The following is a 17,391-nucleotide window of genomic DNA, read 5'->3' on the forward strand; positions in this document are numbered from 1 at the left end:
TTAAAATCTCCGACAATTAGCGCTTTATCAACAGTAACCAATAGGTCTGAGAGGAAATCTGCAAATTCTTTTAGGAAATCTGTATACGACCCTGGTGGTCTATACACAGTAGCCAGAGCAAGAGATACGATAGATTTCTTTTGCATATCTAACAGTGTGACATTAAGCAGAAGTATTTTGAATCAGTTAAACCTGCATCCTGTCTTCTGAGTAACATTGAGAATATCACTATATATTGTTGCAACACCGCCACCACGACCAGTCTGACGGGGCTCATGCTTATAATAGTAGTTTGGTGGAGTAGACTCATTTAGACCAATATAATCATTTGGTTTTAGCCAGGTTTCAGTCAAGCAGAGTACAAAAAATATTATCTGTGATCATTTCATTTACAATAACTGCTTTGGGTGCGAGTGATCTAATATTTAGGAGCCCAAACTCTAAAAATTGTTTTTGTTTTGTAAATTTTTCTGGTTTAATCACGATCAGATTTTTTCTAGGTCCTACATTAAATTTATATTTTGACCTCACTATTCGGGGAACAGACACAGTCTTTATAGATTGGACAGCACAAGTACTTCTATCATTTAAGTGGGTGGAACAAAAGTCATCAGGGCAGTGTCAGTGTCTCCGTCTGCCGCAGCTTGGTGTCGTTAAGCCTAGGATGCTCCCAGAAAAGATTCCAAATATTAACAAAGAGCAGTTTCTTTTCTTTACACCATGACAATAACCATTCATTTAAAGCAAAAAGTCTACTGAACATTTCGGGTCCTCGTCGATACGTGGGAAGCGGTCCTGACACTATGATCGTCATCGCGGGCGATGTGCGGCGCACCGTCTCGATCAGGCTTCTGAAGTCCCTCTTCAGTGTCTCCGTCTGCCGCAGCTTGGTGTCGTTAGCCCCCGCGTGAAGCACGACCGCTCCGGTGCTCTCGTCGCCCTTCAGGATCGCGGGTATCTGCGCAGAAACATCGAGAACACGAGCACCAGGGAAACAGTGAGTGTGCACTTTACCTTCAGCTAACATAGCACGGATGTGTCGGACAATGGAGTCTCCGATGATCACAGCGTCGCGTTCCGTCTCGCGGAGGGGAGCGAAGCGGTTCCGGGTGGAGATCTCGAAGACCAGAGGCGGCGGAGGGGGAGAGGTCGTCGCCCGGGGCCTGGCTCGCGTCTTCCGCTGTGGCTGCACCCAGGGACCGTGGTGTTCCGGCGCCGGAGTGAAGGACATCTGGGAAGATCGCGTCCTGGGTGCACCGGGCCTGTGCAGAGAAACACATGGAGTAGAGGTGGTAGGAGAGTAAGCAGCGGGCTGTATACTTACCTCGGACTTGTGAGCATCAGCCTGGGATGTTTCCAGCGCGGCTCTCCGCGCTCTCAGCTGAGTCTGCCTCTCCACCAGGTCATGTGAATCGAGTATTAGCAATGAGTGAGATTAGCGGCAACCACGCTGGCGATGTTAACGGGCTATATGCTAATAGCGGACTCGGGAAATCAAAATAGGACTAGTGATAACAAGGCGCTCTGATTGTTTTTGTTGTAGAATACGATAGGGGATATATTCACACGTTATAGAAATGAAAATGATGGTGTATAAAATGTATTTAAGATAAAAAATAGACGATAAAGAATTAACTTGACGGAGCACACTTTAACTTGTTACACACTTTCATTTCTTTTCCATTACACAAGAATTTAACAATTATTATTCTTCCATTTGTGTCTTTGTAGTCTACATCAACTTTTTCAAATACCCCTTTTTTTTATTAAAATAGCTACCCCCCTTTTCTTTCCTATATCACAATTACTATATATTTCTCCATTCCACAATTTTCTAATTTCATCACTTATTTTATCTTCCCACCTCGTTTCTTGTAGACATAACACATCAGTCTTTTTAGTCAGACACATTAATTTTTCAAACTTTTGACTTTTGGATAATCCTCTAGCATTCAGCGAAGCAATACATATAGAGCTCATTAAGGAAAAGATTGGATAAACCAATAACCTCCACTCAGTTTCATTGTCTTTTAAGAAAGCATATCTTGCTTCACCCATTTCTGCTTTCCTCCTCTCCAGTCTTTCCTTTAGCTCTTCTCTTCTTATTTTCTGCTATTTAAGAACCTGTTGAATGTCTATGCCACCTTTTGTTCTTGCTTTTACACCTCTATTCAGTCTTTCTTTTCCTTTGTTTTCCATTCCAGAAATCCTCCCCCCATTTTCTGCTTCTCTTACCTCAGGCAGTGTCTTCATTCCCTTATCCTCAGCCATTTCCTTTTCTTGACCTTTTTCATAGTCCAGTCCAATAGTGTCCACATCTTCCTATTCCTTAAAGTCTTTATTAATCAGGTTTCTATCCTCTTTGTCTACTCCTTCTCCCGTCTCCATTCCTTGTTCTCCATCCATCCTCATTCCTTTCCTCATTCTCTTCTATGTTGGTGTACTCCTCTTCCTCATTATCCTGTTTATCTTCCTCTCCTTGAGTCTGCCGTTGTAAATCATTTAAACGTTCAATTGCAGTAACTCCCATTACCTCCTGTACTTCCAAATTTGTATCCTCATTTACCTTGTTGTCCATCTCACATCTGCATCTTATCATTGCCTTGTCACAGCCTTGGCACTGCAGGACTTTACAGTCTCGCGCATAATGCCCCTGCTCAAGACAGTCTCTACATGTGAATTGAGGACAGTCCTTTTTCTCATGATCCACACTTGCACAGATCCTGCATGTCTTCACTTGATTGTCGTGAATCACTATGAAGTACTGCACTCCTTCTTCAGTCATGAACCTTGTATTATATGGTAAAGACGTCACTTCTTGTGGAAACTTTACCTTCATAAAACGCATTCCGTCCGCCACTGTTGTCCCCGGATGATATCTCCTTCTTAGAGGCAAAATGGGAGTCACTCCCCAATTGATCAGTTTTTTTAATAATTTCTTCATCTTCTATATAGATGGGTAGACTCAAGAAAGATACCATTCTTTCTGTTGCACACAATTTCTTTCTCACATTCTTGTCCATTAATCATTATTCCATTCAACAGCAAATCACAGTCCATCTCACTTTCCATAGTCATTTCAAAAGCATTGTTATTCTTTCTTCTTAGTCCAATCAGTTTTCCAATTCCAACGTTCTTTTCAGCTGCTTTAATTATCATTAGTATTGTTGTATTTTCTATATCTTTTACAGTCATTGTTACTGTTGCTTCTTTCCTGTATTCCCTCTGATACCTTGATTGTTTGCTTAACTTCTTTATCATTTGTTGTTGTTGAGAATTTATTTTTTCTCCAACTTCTTTCTCAGTTCCAGTACCTTCAGTTGTTTGTAGATCTCTTTTCCTTTCTTGTCCATTTGTTTTTCCGTCTTGTTTTTTCCTTGAAACCACCTTCGTCCATGTTTCATTTCTGCTTTCTCCATTCCCTTCATTTAAATTCCTTTCTGTCGTGTCTGCAACATATCCTGGTTCTCTGTTCCCTATCTCATGTCCTTTTATCAATCCGTGTCCTTTGTCCATTAAATCCATCATTTTTGTTATATGAAACCCCAAACCGTATAAACTGTTTGGGGTTAAACTGAGAAATGTAAAAGAAAAAAAAGTAATACAAACTAAACACAAAAGATTCAAACAAAACTTAATTACAAAATGGAAGAGCCTCTCTCTTCCTACTGCAGCCAACTCACTATCGCCCTTTTTTTTTTTTTTTTTTTCAGTCAATAAAATACATTAAAAAAATACAGTTTCTCTTAAACAGTCTCTACATCACATGTTCCAGATTTGAGAAGAATCCTTCGCTCCCCGGAAGCTTCCACATTAAATCTTTTAAAACACAATAAACATTTTCACTTTTAAAATACATATACAGCCTTTCCATGTATACTTCTGTTTTCCTTTTAAAAACAGTCCAAATATCCAAAACAATTTTTTCCTTTTTAGCCACAGTTCTTCTCTCCCATATCGCACTTTTCATAAGCATTACACACAGATTAATAAAAGCCTTGTTTTGACACTTCTTTTCCCATCCAAACATCATCACTCTGTTCCATTCCATTACATTTTCATCCCACTCCCCAGTCAAATCTTTAACTAAACATTTACATTTCTTAAAAAATTCCTCCAATTCCTTACAATATAAAAACAGATGTAAAATCCCCTCTTCTTTTTCCTGGCACACTTTACATATTGCATGTTGTGTCTCAGTAAAAACCACTTTGTCTTATAAAATACTCCAAACATTCCAACTTTGTTTCCACACACCTCCCCCTCATGTTTCTCCATATACATTCTTCTTTTAGATCGTTGAATTTTTCCATCCAGTACTTTTTTACAATCGGCTCTTTAAATACACCATCTCTAAAAACACAATAAAACATTTTTACAGTACATCCTTTAAAATCATACAATTTTCCCCCCAGTTTCACATAAATATTTTCCTCTGTTTGCTCTCCTTCCATACTCTCTTCTTTTTATCCACTCTTTGGGTATTGCATTTTTAATGATTTCATATTTGTTTGTTATTTCTTGCTTACTGTATTCTTCTTTTGCTTCGTCCATCGCATCCACAATATATTGTAGCGGTAAAAACCCATCTTTAAATTCATACAAGACATCTCTCACTCTTGTTATCCCCACTTCCATCCATTTCTTAAAAAATATTTCTTTCTCTTGTTTTAAAATGTTGTTATTTAAGAACAGAGGTTGATTTAAAATGTTTTCTCTCCCTTGTGGATTGTATGCAATTTTCATAAAAAACATTTCCCCAGGCACAAAAAATTTCTCTATAAAATTCAGGTAATCCTTCCGTTATCCAAATTTTTGTTTTCATCCATAAAATTCCATCCCCCATTTTAAAATTCCCACATTTGTTTAAAAAGTATTTCAGCGTTTTTTTCCATTCAGTTTTGCTCTCTTTTTGTAGGTGGTACTTCACTATTTTTACTCTCATACCATTGTTTCTCTGTTCCACATCCATTAAACCTAAGCCTCCCTTCTCTACCGTCCCTAAAATCGTGTTATACGCTATTCTTGCTGGCTTTCCCTCCCATAAAAAGTCAAGAAAACATTTCTTCAACCTCTTTTCTGTCCACAAAGGCATCTCAGATACATATAAAACATACCAAAGCTTAGAAACCATTAAAATATTCAATATTAAAACCTTCCCCTTGTCAAATTCTCAATTTCCAAAAATGTAACCTTCTCTCTATCTCTATCTCGATATCTGTTACTAGTTCCTCCCACATTTCATCTCTTACTTTTCTCTCATTTTTCTCTATTAAAATTCCTAAAATCTTAATTTGTTCCAATTCCTTGAAGTTAAAACAATCCATTAAAACCACAGCTTTGCCAAATCTCATATATACTGTTTTCTCCTCATTTATTTTACTTCCAGATCCTTTACAAAAATCTTTTACAACATTCATAACTTCTTTGACGCTATCTTTTCCTTTTACAATTATCGTTGTGTCATCCGCATATTGAAAAACCTTCCCTTCAGCATTGTTTTCTTCAATTTTTATCCCTATTATTTCTTCTTTTTGTTTTATAGCCAACTCCAAAGGTTCCGATACAAGCGAATAGAGTAAAGCTGAAAGCGGACAACCCTGCCTAATTGATCTTGTGATTTTAAAACAGTCTGTTAAAAACCCATTACATTTTATCCTTGTTAATGCACCATTATATAAAATCTCAATCCATTTGATAAAATTCTCCCCAAAACCCAAACTCCTTAAAACCTCCAATAAATACCCGTGTTCCACCCTATCAAAAGCTTTTTCCAGACTAATGGCCTATCCATCTTCACTTTTATCCTTCATATACCATATTGTGTCTCTTATGCTCATTTTTATGTTAGCTATATCTCTTCCTTTTACTCCGTATGCTTGATTTGTTTCAATTATACTTGGCATAACTTCCTTCAACCTGTTTGCTAAAACCTTTGCTAAAAACTTAAGATCCATATTCAACATTGTGATTGGCCTATAGTTTAAATCTTCCTTTTATATACCAGTTTCATTAACCCTATCCTCGTTCTTTCGTTAATTTCTTCTTTTTCAAAAATTTTATAAAAAACCTAATTTAAAATCTTTGTTAAAACTTCTTTAAACCCTACATAAAATTCAGTTCCCAAACCATCTATTCCTGGACTCTTCTTTTTATTCAGTTGATTTATTGCTCGTTCAATCTCTTCTTCTCTGATTTCTTGGTCACATTCTTTTTTTATCTTCCTCACTTACTTTTGCTGTTATCTGATACAACAGTTTCTTTTTTTCCTTCTTTTCCACACCCCTTGCACTAAATGTCTCGATTACGTATGGTAACCCTCGTTCCCTGAAGGAGGGAACGGAGACGTCATGTCGGTGACAGACGAATTGGGATCCCTACCAAAGCGCCATGGTGCTGCCCCTTCCAGTGCCCTGTGTGAGCCCCTGCGCCCCTATCTGGTGTAGGCCAGGGCTCGGGACAAGTAGTTCCACTCACAATTTTTCAAAGCACTACCTTACTGAGTGAGATTCGATAACACTGGGAAAACATACCCGCTCCACTTGGAACAGGGATGCTGCGGAAGCCCCATCCTTCCCGAAGGAGTTTTCGGAAGCAAATACACGCATAGCATCCGTTTAGGTGTATATGGAGAACTGGAGGTGATTTGTAACCCTCTTGGAAAGGCAGAAGTCTGCCGGGGAAACACGGGCTCTATGTCTATACCGTAGACTATACACATACGAGAACCGGTTAGGTCTCAATATGGAACCCAGCCTTCCACGGTTCCCGTGGATTCATTGTGAAGGCCCGGCACCGGACGTTCTGCCGCGTCTCTAGGCACGAATCATCGACCGAAAATGCGTGCAGGTCCCCTACCCTCTTGATGGCCTCCAGGAGCAGAGTTTTCCATGAAAGAATCTTTAGCTCAACTGAATGCAAAGGCTCGAATGGGCCCTGCTGTAGTGATTTTAGCACTAGAGACAGGTCCCAAGAGGGTATAGAGGGCGGCTGGGAAGGATTCAACCTCCTGGCCCCTCTAAGGAACCTGATGACGAGGTCATGCTTACCTACCGACTTCCCATTCACCGGGTCATGGTACGCAGCAATAGCGGCAACCTGGACTTTGAGGGTGGAGGGAGACAGCCTTCGCTCCAGCCCTTGCTGCAGAAAGGAAAGCACGACCGCAATCGGGCATCTCCGGGGGTCTTCTCGGCAAGAAGAACACCACTCGACGAACAGAGAAATTTGCTCTTTTAGGAAATGCTCTTTTAGTGCTGAGGCACACAGGGGAGATGGCCACTTGCAACACGACAGGGGGTAGTGCAGCCTGAAGTGCGCAACCCACTCGACACTGGAACGACCACCGCTGAAGCGCCGTCTCGCCAACACCGAAAGCTTCCGAGAGCGTGCTGAACTCGTAGTTCTCTAAATGAATATAGAGCAGAACGATGTTGTCGCTCGGCTCCGAAGCGAAAAGCTGGTATGCATTGCACCTGCTGCCGTATTATACTCATGCTGTGATCAGCTGGATGCAATAATTGCATGCCAATGTGCATTGGCTCGTTTAGTTTACACTCGAAGTAGATTGGTCTATCGAAGCGATATCCCAATTCATCAGTCACTGACGTGACTCGGAGTGACCGACTGAAAGGGAACAGATCCTCATAGAAATTCTTTATTTCTTTTAAAATAATTTCATTCCCTTCTACAATTTCCCCATTTTCCCCTCTTATTTCTCTTATTATTCCAGCTTTCCCTCTCCCTTTTTCCAGATAAAAAAAAACTTTGTACATTTTTCTCCCTCCACCACATATTTTGCTTTGCTTCTTAACCTCGCCCCCTCATATTTTTTCTTCTATTTCTTTCAGTTTTCCCTCCACTTCCTTTATCTTTTGTATGTCTTTATTTTCTTTATTCAGTTCCATTTCCAAGCTTTTCTTTTTCTCTTTCTTTGAATATTCTGCATTTCCACATAATACTACAATACTTCATCGAAAATTGTTTCATTAAAAACTCTACGTTCTCCCACCATATTCTCATTTCATTTTCCTTTTCCTTTTCCATAATCTCTTTAACCTTTGAAACATAGTCTTCATTCTTTAAAATCTCTGTATTTAAGATCCATACTCCCGGTCCCCTTTGCATATTACTCCAATCTATTTTAAAATGTAAAACCTTATGATCACTAAAACTGGTTTCTTCATATCTGATATTTTCAATAAAATTCCCCACATTTCTTGTACACAACACATAATCAATTCTTGTTTTACATATAAAATGTCCCACTATTTGCCTTCTTGAAAACTCCTTTTTTCCAACATTCATTTCTCTCCACACATCTATTAAGTTATTTTCACTCATCAATTCCTTTAATTCTTTTCTCCCTGCGTCCGATTTAAAAACCATTCCTTCTGCCATATCCTGCTTACTGAAAACAGTATTAAAATCCCCCATCATTATTATTTCTCTATATTTCTTCATAATACTCCTTAAAACATTAAACATTCTTTCTCCTCTGTTGGCGCATGTACATTCGCAAAAAATCAGTTCACGTCCATCACATATTACTTATAAAAGGAAGTGGAGGGAAAACAAAGTAATAGAAGAAAAATAATATGAGGGGGCAAGGTTAAGAAGCAAAGCAAAATATGTGGTAGAGGGAGAAAAATTTACGAAGTTTTTTTTTTTATCTGGAAAAAGAGAGAGGAAAAGCTGGAATGATGAGAGAAATAAGAGGGAAAAATGGGAAATTGTAGAAGGGAATGAAATGATTTTAAAAGAAATAAAGAATTTCTATGAGGATCTGTTCCCTTTCAGTCGGTCACTCCGAGTCACGTCAGTGACCGATGAATTGGGATATCGCTTCGATAGACCAATCTACTTCGAGTGTAAACTAAACGAGCCAATGCACATTGGCATGCAATTATTGCATCTAGCTACTGCTGATCACAGCGTGAGTATAATAAGGCAGCAGGTGCAATGCATACCAGCTTTTTGCTTTGGAGCCGAGCGACAACATCGTTCTGCTCTATATTCATTTAGAGAACTACGAGTTCAGCACGCTCTCGTAAGCTTTTGAAAACTCACATCTAATTAAAAACTCATGGCAGTCCGGGCACTTGACAGTATTGCAGTCCCATGCAAAGTGTCCCTTTTCCCCACACTTATAACATTTAAAATCTGGGCAATCTTTCAGCAGATGCTCGGGGCTCATGCACAACCTACAGGTTTTCACCTGGCAGCTGTGCATCACCCTGCAATACTGCTGCCCTTCTGCTGTCTCCATCTTCGTGCTGTACAGGAGGGACACCACCTCTCTGGGGAACCTCACTTTGACATACCTTGTGCCATCTTCAATATCAGTGCCCGTGTAAAGCCTCCTTTTGATTTTTGAAATGGGAAAACCCCCCAACCCTCCAATTTCTCTAAAATGTGTTCATCTTCCAGGTAGCAAATGCATAAAAGAAACAACATATTCTCTGTTTTGCAATTTTTTTTCTCGCAGTTAGTTCCTTTTATTGTCAGTCCATCCATCAGTTCTCTGATCTCAATCCAATCTCTGATACTGCTTTGATTACATCCTCTGCTCTTACGCCATTCACTTTATCCATTTCCACAATCACAGTTGCCTCTTTTAAATATTTCCTTTCCTCCAGACTTTTCCTAATTTCTCCATCCTTTCTGTTTCCAGCTCGTTGTCGGTAATCCAGTCCATTGTTGTTTTCCTTTCCTGTCTCTCCAGCCATTTCCAAGTCTTTAACTGTGGGTCCGTCCAAAAAAAAAAAACTGAACAAAACAAAAAAAAAACACCTTCCAGACAGCACTAAGCTGCGGTTAGGTGGTTTAAACACCAAAAAAAAAAACCCAAAAAAGTCCAAATAACAAATATACAAAAACTCCTAAACAAACAGAGAGATGTGGGAGAGCCTTCCTCTCCCTACTGCAGCCAACACACTTCCTGTGTAGTGCGACTCTCTAGCGCCCTTTTTTATTATTTTTATTTGTACATATTCAAAATACAATCGGTGTAAAATACATTAAAGCTGTTACAGGGGAAATATTCATCAAATGCACATCACAAAAGCATCTTTTCAAAACATGCATAACATTAAATCTAACCAAAAACAACTAAAACCACAAATTCATCAAATTCATTCATCTTCTCTCGGTATATCAAAGTGCTTTTGTTTAAAAATATATGTAACATCCTTTGTAAAAATTCCAAAAAAATCCCCCATCTTGTTTTCCAATTTAGAATAACTGTACAGCATTTTGACAATCTTCAACCATCTGTTTTAAAAGCAACCATAGGTTTACAATAAAATCTCTGTTTTTGGCTATATTCCTTCTTTTCCATATTGCTTTTTTTGCCAAAATTAAAAACAAATTAATTCGTTTCTTGTTTGCATTATTCTCTGCCATTCCCAACATAAAAAATCTGTTCCAGTTGAAATCCCCCGCGTTATCTCTTAAGTCTTTGATTATTTCCTTTAATTCCTTAAAAAATGGGCTCAACTTTTCACAGAATAAAAAATTCCTTCATCTTCTTTTTTACAAACTCTGCACTGGGCATTTGTTTCTTTCTGCATAGCACACAATCTAATTTCTGTAAAAATCAAATTTTGTCTAATAAAATAATCAAAACTTTCTAAATCTACATCCAACCATTTCCATGTCATGTTCTTCCCGATATCTTTCTCTTCGATTTCATTAAAATGCCTTATCCAGACCTGATTGGCAACAGGTTTTTTTTTTAAACTCTATTTACAAAAAAAACATAAAACATTTTAACAGAACCGAAATTAAAATTCACCATCTTGTCTTTACATTAAAAAAAAAACATTCTTTTTTTTTTTTCTTTTTCTCCCTAATATCATCCAGCCATTGTCCTGGGATTGCTTTTTTTAATTCTTCATATTGTCTTCTTAAAACATTTACATTAAAATCCTCCTCCTCCTCCTCAATTGCATCTATAATCACTTGAAGTGGTACAAATCCCTCTTTAAATTCCCATAAAACATCCCTCACCTTTACAATCCCCGCTTGCAACCACTTCTTAAAATAGATGTCATGCTCTTGCATCTTCATTTTTTCTTTTAAAAACAGAGGTTGATTTAAAATTCTTTCCCTCCCCTCCGGTTTAAAATCCACCTCTGTTAAAAAAAGCCTCCAAGCGCTTAAAACCTCTTTGTAAAACTGTGGGATCCCCTCCATCATCCAATTCTTCAGCTTCATCCATAAAATATTTTCCCCCAAATTAAAATTCCCACATTTATTTAAATAAAAACCCATCAATCTCTTCCACTCTGCTCTGTTCGTGTCATCCAAATATTTTCTTACCACCTTCACCCTCATGCTTTTCATTTTCTGTTCTACGTCCACCAAACCCATCCCTCCCTCCTCCGGTTTCCCTATCAGTGTAAAATATGCAATTCTTGGAGGCTTTTTGTCCCATAAAAATTCTAAAACACTTTTCTTTATTCTCCTAAAAACCCAGTCTGGCAATGGCATCACATGCAAAATATACCACATTTTAGATAACATTAGCATGTTTACAACTAAAATGTTCCCCATTAAACTTAAAAACCTGCTTCTCCAAAAATTCAGTCTTCTTTCCATCCCTCCCACCATCTCTTCCCACCTACTGTCCATGGCCCCCTTTTCGTTCTTTGCTAAAATTGCTCCTAAAATCTTCATTTCTTGCACATCCATAAACTTAAAGACCTCTGTTAGACCCTCCGCCCTTCCAAACTTCATGTATACTGTTTTTTCTTCGCTCCACCGTCGCCCCCTTTTTTTTTTTTTTTTTTTTTCTTTATTAAAGCTCTTACAGGAGAATTATTCATTCAAATGCACATCACCAAAGCATCTTTTCAACACATGCATAACACTATAATCTAAACAAAGACAACTAAAACCACAAATTCATCAAATTCATTCATCTTCTCTCGGCATATAAAAGTGCTTTTGTTTAAAAATATATGTAACATCCTTTGTAAAAATTCCATAAAAATCCCCCATCCTGTTTTCCAATTTAAAATAACTGTACAGCATTTTGACATAATCTTCAACCATCTGTTTGAAAAGCAACCATAGGTTTACAATAAAATCTCTGTTTTTGGCTATATTCCTTCTTTTCCATATTGCTTTTTTTGCCAAAATTAAAAACAAATTAATTCGTTTCTTGTTTGCATTATTCTCTGCCATTCCCAACATAAAAAAATCTATTCCAGTTGAAATCCCCCGCGTTATCTCTTAAGTCTTTGATTATTTCCTTTAATTCCTTAAAAAATGGGCTCAACTTCTCACAGAATAAAAACAAATGTAAAATTCCTTCATCTTCTTTTTTACAAACTCTACATCGGGCATTCGTTTCTTTCTGCATAGCACACAATCTAATTTCTGTAAAAATCAAATTTTGTCTAATAAAATAATCAAAACTTTCTAAATCTACATCCAACCATTTCCATGTCATGTTCTTCCCGATATCTTTCTCTTCGATTTCATTAAAATGCCTTATCCAGACCTGATTGGCAACAGGTTTTTTTTTTAAACTCTATTTACAAAAAAAACATAAAACATTTTAACAGAACCGAAATTAAAATTCACCATCTTGTCTTTACATTAAAAAAAAAACATTCTTTTTTTTTTTTCTTTTTCTCCCTAATATCATCCAGCCATTGTCCTGGGATTGCTTTTTTTAATTCTTCATATTGTCTTTTTAAAATATTTACATTAAAATCCTCCTTCTCCTCCTCCATTGCATCTATAATCACTTGAAGTGGTACAAATCCCTCTTTAAATTCCCATAAAACATCCCTCACCTTTACAATCCCCGCTTGCAACCACTTCTTAAAATAGATGTCATGCTCTTGCATCTTCATTTTTTCTTTTAAAAACAGAGGTTGATTTAAAATTCTTTCCCTCCCCTCCGGTTTAAAATCCACCTCTGTTAAAAAAAGCCTCCAAGCGCTTAAAACCTCTTTGTAAAACTGTGGGATCCCCTCCATCATCCAATTCTTCAGCTTCATCCATAAAATATTTTCCCCCAAATTAAAATTCCCACATTTATTTAAATAAAAACCCATCAATCTCTTCCACTCTGCTCTGTTCGTGTCATCCAAATATTTTCTTACCACCTTCACCCTCATGCTTTTCACTTTCTGTTCTACGTCCACCAAGCCCATCCCTCCCTCCTCCGGTTTCCCTATCAGTGTAAAATATGCAATTCTTGGAGGCTTTTTGTCCCATAAAAATTCTAAAACACTTTTCTTTATTCTCCTAAAAACCCAGTCTGGCAATGGCATCACATGAAAAATATACCACATTTTAGATAACATTAGCATGTTTACAACAAAAAATTTCCCCTTTAAACTTAAAAACCTGCTTCTCCAAAAAATCAGTCTTCTTTCCATCCCTCCCACCATCTCTTCCCACCTACTGTCCATGGCCCCCTTTTCGTTCTTTGCTAAAATTGCTCCCAAAATCTTAATTTCTTGCACCTCCATAAACTTAGACCCCTGTTAGAACCTCTGCCCTTCCAAACTTCATGTATACTGTTTTTTCTTCATTTATTTTTGCACCCGAACCCTCACAATACAATTTCGTTTTCTCCATCACTCTTTTAACACTTTCTATGTTTTCAACCACAATTGTCGTGTCATCGGCATATTGAAATATTTTCATTAATTCTTCTCCCTCTTCCATTTGTATTCCCTTTATTCTTTTTTCTCCATTTATTAAAAGTCCTAAAGGTACTGCCACCAAAGTGTACAACTGCGCCGACAACGGACTCCCCTGTCTTATGGATCTTAAAACTTTAAAAGGTTGAGTTAAAAAACCGTTGCATTTTACTTGTTAAAATATCCCTGTATGAAACTGAAATCCATTTGATAAAATTACCCCCAAATCCAAATTCCTTTAAAACCGCAAATAAAAAAACCATGTTCCACTCTGTCAAAAGCCTTTTCGAAGTCCATACTTATGTATGCACTTTTTTCCTTTTCTTTTATATACCCCACTACATCTCTTATGCTGCTAGTAACATCTGCTATATCCCTCCCCTTTACTCCATACGCTTGGTTGGTTTCTATTATATTTGGCATGACATTTTTTAACCTGTTTGCTAAGACCTTGGCTAAAATTTTAAAATCAGTGTTTAGCATGGTAATAGGTCTAAAATTCTTCAGCTCAGTTTTGTCTCCTTTTTTCTTGTATATTATTTTCATTAATCCTAGCCCCATTCTTGGGTGTAAAAATTTCATTTAAAATCACGCTTACCTTTTCTTTAAAAACTTTGTAAAACTCACTTCCAATACCATCTACCCCAGGGCTTTTCCTCACTCTTAATTGATTTATGGCTTGTGTGATCTCTTTTTTTGTTATTTTCCTTTCACAATCCTTTTTATCCTCCTCACCAACTTTTCTTCTTATCTGTTTCAACAAAATAAACCTTTTTTCCTCATCTCCTCCCTCTGACTTAAAAAGTTCCTCATAAAATGATTTCACTTCTTTTATAATCCCCTCTGTATCTGAAACCACCTGTCCATCCCCACTTTTAAGTTCTTTAATTGTTTCCGCTCTCCCCCTGCTTTTCTCAAGATTAAAAAAAAATCGGTTACATTTTTCTCCACACCCCAGGTCCCTTTGTTTCTCTTTTAAAATCCATTGTCATTAAAACCATTTTGTGATCGCTTAAGGTCGTTTCTTTGTAAAATATTCCATCAATAAAACATTCAAGATTTCTGGTACTTAAAAAATAATCTATTCTGGTTTGGCACATAAAATTTCCCACCAACTGTCTTCTTAAATTCCTTCTTTTTTCCATTTCTTTCCCACCACACACAAATCATATTTTTCTCTTCCATCAATGACCTTAGTTCTTTTCTCCCCCCCCATCCGATTTAAAAACCATCCCGTTTGCCATATCCATTTGACTAAAAACAGTGTTAAAATCCCCTGCGATCACCACCTTCCTCCATTTTTCAATTACATCAGCTAAAACATTAAAGTACATTTTCTTTCCTTTTTCTTCAGTGGGAGCGTGCACGTTCACTAAAATAAATTTGTCTTCTTCCATTTCAATTTCTACCACTATACATTTTCCTTTTTTATCTTATTTATTATACCTCTGTCTTTTCTTATTAAAACCGCCACTCCTCCTCACAGTTTTTCCTCTTCGTTATTGAAAAGTAATTCCCCTTCCCATCTTTTTTTTTAAATCCTCCATAACATTCTTTTTCCAATTAGTCTCTTGCAATAAAATCACATCTTCATTTCTACACAATTCCTTCACCTTTTCAAATTTATAACCATTCATTAATACTCTAGCATTAAAAGTCAGAATTTTCAGCACCATAAAATAAAAAAAAGCCATAAAATCCTTCCTCGCTGACCCGCTCCTGATCCTCTGTCTTTTCCAATTCAGTTTGTAAAGACTCAGTTATTTCCATCAGTGACCCTGTTTCCTCACTTTCATTTTCAATGTCCGTGCTTGCGATATTCTCTCTTTGTGTTCCTCCCGTGTCCTCGTGTTGCTCCTCTTCACGGTCTCCCTCATGCATCTGCCCGCTCTCCTGCTCTTCCTCCTGTTGTTGGTCTCCGAACCAGCACTCGTACTTGTTCAGCACGAACCTGCAGTCCAGGCACCTCACCGCATTACAGTCCCTCGCAAAGTGGCCCCTTTCCTCACACTTAAAACATTTGAAGTCCAGACAGTCCTTCATCATGTGTTCAGGGCTCATACACAACCTACAGGTTCTCACCTGCTGATTATGTATCACCCTGAAATACTGCGGACCCTCTTCCGTCTCCATTCTCATGCTGTAGGGCAGAGAAGCCACCTCTTTCGGGAACCGTACTCTCACGAATCTCGTTCCATCCTCTATGCGGGTGCCCAGGTAGAATCTACGTTAGATCTGGAAGATGGGAGTTACCCCCCATCCCTCCAGCTTTTTTTAAAATCTTGTCGTCGTCCTCCAGGTAAGCAGGCAGATGCATGAAAGAAACAACAAAATCCTTATTCAACTTTTTAATTTCACACGGCTTTCCTTTTATCATCAATCCATCTGCCAGTTTCTCAACATCTTCCTCTTTCTCAAATGTAATTTCATATTGTTTCATCATTTTTGGTCTTACCGCTAGTATGCTGGTCACTTCAATCTTGTCCGTCAATGCTTTTATAATGTCCTCCGCTCTCCCGTCCTGTGCCTCCGTCAAATCAATCACCACCGTCACTTCCTTAGCATATATCCGTTTGTGTCTCCTTTCAGGGTAATCATTTTCTCGTTGTCTTTTATCCAGTCCACTTTCCGTTTGCCGCCTTGTCTCTCGTGCCAAATCCATGTCCATTGCCGTTAATCCGTGAATAAAAAAAACTATGGAAAACAACTTGAAAAGTTTATTCCTTGGGCACGTAGTTGAAAACTTGAAACTTGAAAACAAAATACTTATTTTGGACAAAAACAATGCAAAAAACAGCACAAAAGTCTGGGTGAGACTTTCTCACCTCCCTATAGCCAACACACTTCCTGTTTCTCACAAGCACCCTCAGGGTGGTATGGCCATAAGCGGGGAATGCCACAAAGAGTGGGCTATTTAAAGATCAGCCACCCTAAAGGCCAGTGTATTAGATAAGTAGTAAAGAAAACACAATAGCTTACAGCACCTGGTATTCCCAGGCAATCTCCCATCCAAGTACTAACCAGGCCTGTTTCTTTGAAGAAGAAATCTCAGTACAGTTATATCAAGGTAGATTTGAGTGTTGCTCCTCTTTCTACAACATAAAGGTCTTATAGTTTATAATTAGATTGAAGCAATTCATCTACACTTTGACTGGATATATACAAGCCTAGTAACCTGGTGGTCATTACTGTGTTTCACTCACTGAGTGAAATTAAAAGTGTAATACTGTACCTTAGTATGCATGTGTGAGGCACACTGAACTACATATATGTTTAAACCGGCTTTAACTTACAGTAAACCCGTTTTGTTATTCTTTAAACAAGTGCAAGAAGTTTATTGTTAAATTAGAGAAGCACTCACAAGTGCTTATTTAATGCAACAAGTCTTGAAGGACTGAAAGCACCACATTTTAAAACTGTGGGCGACTTCTTTGGAATAGGCAGACACTAAAGCTGCTTGAATTGCACTGGCATGCATTGGTTACCATGACAATGACTTGTCACAGGAAGCGCTAACTTCACAGAGCACACGCGACGCCATGTTGTAAACAAACCACCTGAAGCAGCTAAGCTAACACAACTCAGCATAGTTAATCTTAGGCTAAGCTACCAACTAGCTTTAACAATTAGGGGTTAGCACTCTTTAATTGAAGCTTTTAAATACATCATGTGTGTATGCAGTGTGAAGTAATTTGAACTTAACCTAATCCCTGGTTTCTGATTTTTC

The sequence above is a fragment of the Sinocyclocheilus grahami genome, unplaced genomic scaffold (genome assembly GCF_001515645.1).
Source record: "Sinocyclocheilus grahami isolate Dianchi unplaced genomic scaffold, SAMN03320097.WGS_v1.1 scaffold396.1, whole genome shotgun sequence".
NCBI classification, from domain to species: Eukaryota; Metazoa; Chordata; class Actinopteri; order Cypriniformes; family Cyprinidae; genus Sinocyclocheilus; species Sinocyclocheilus grahami.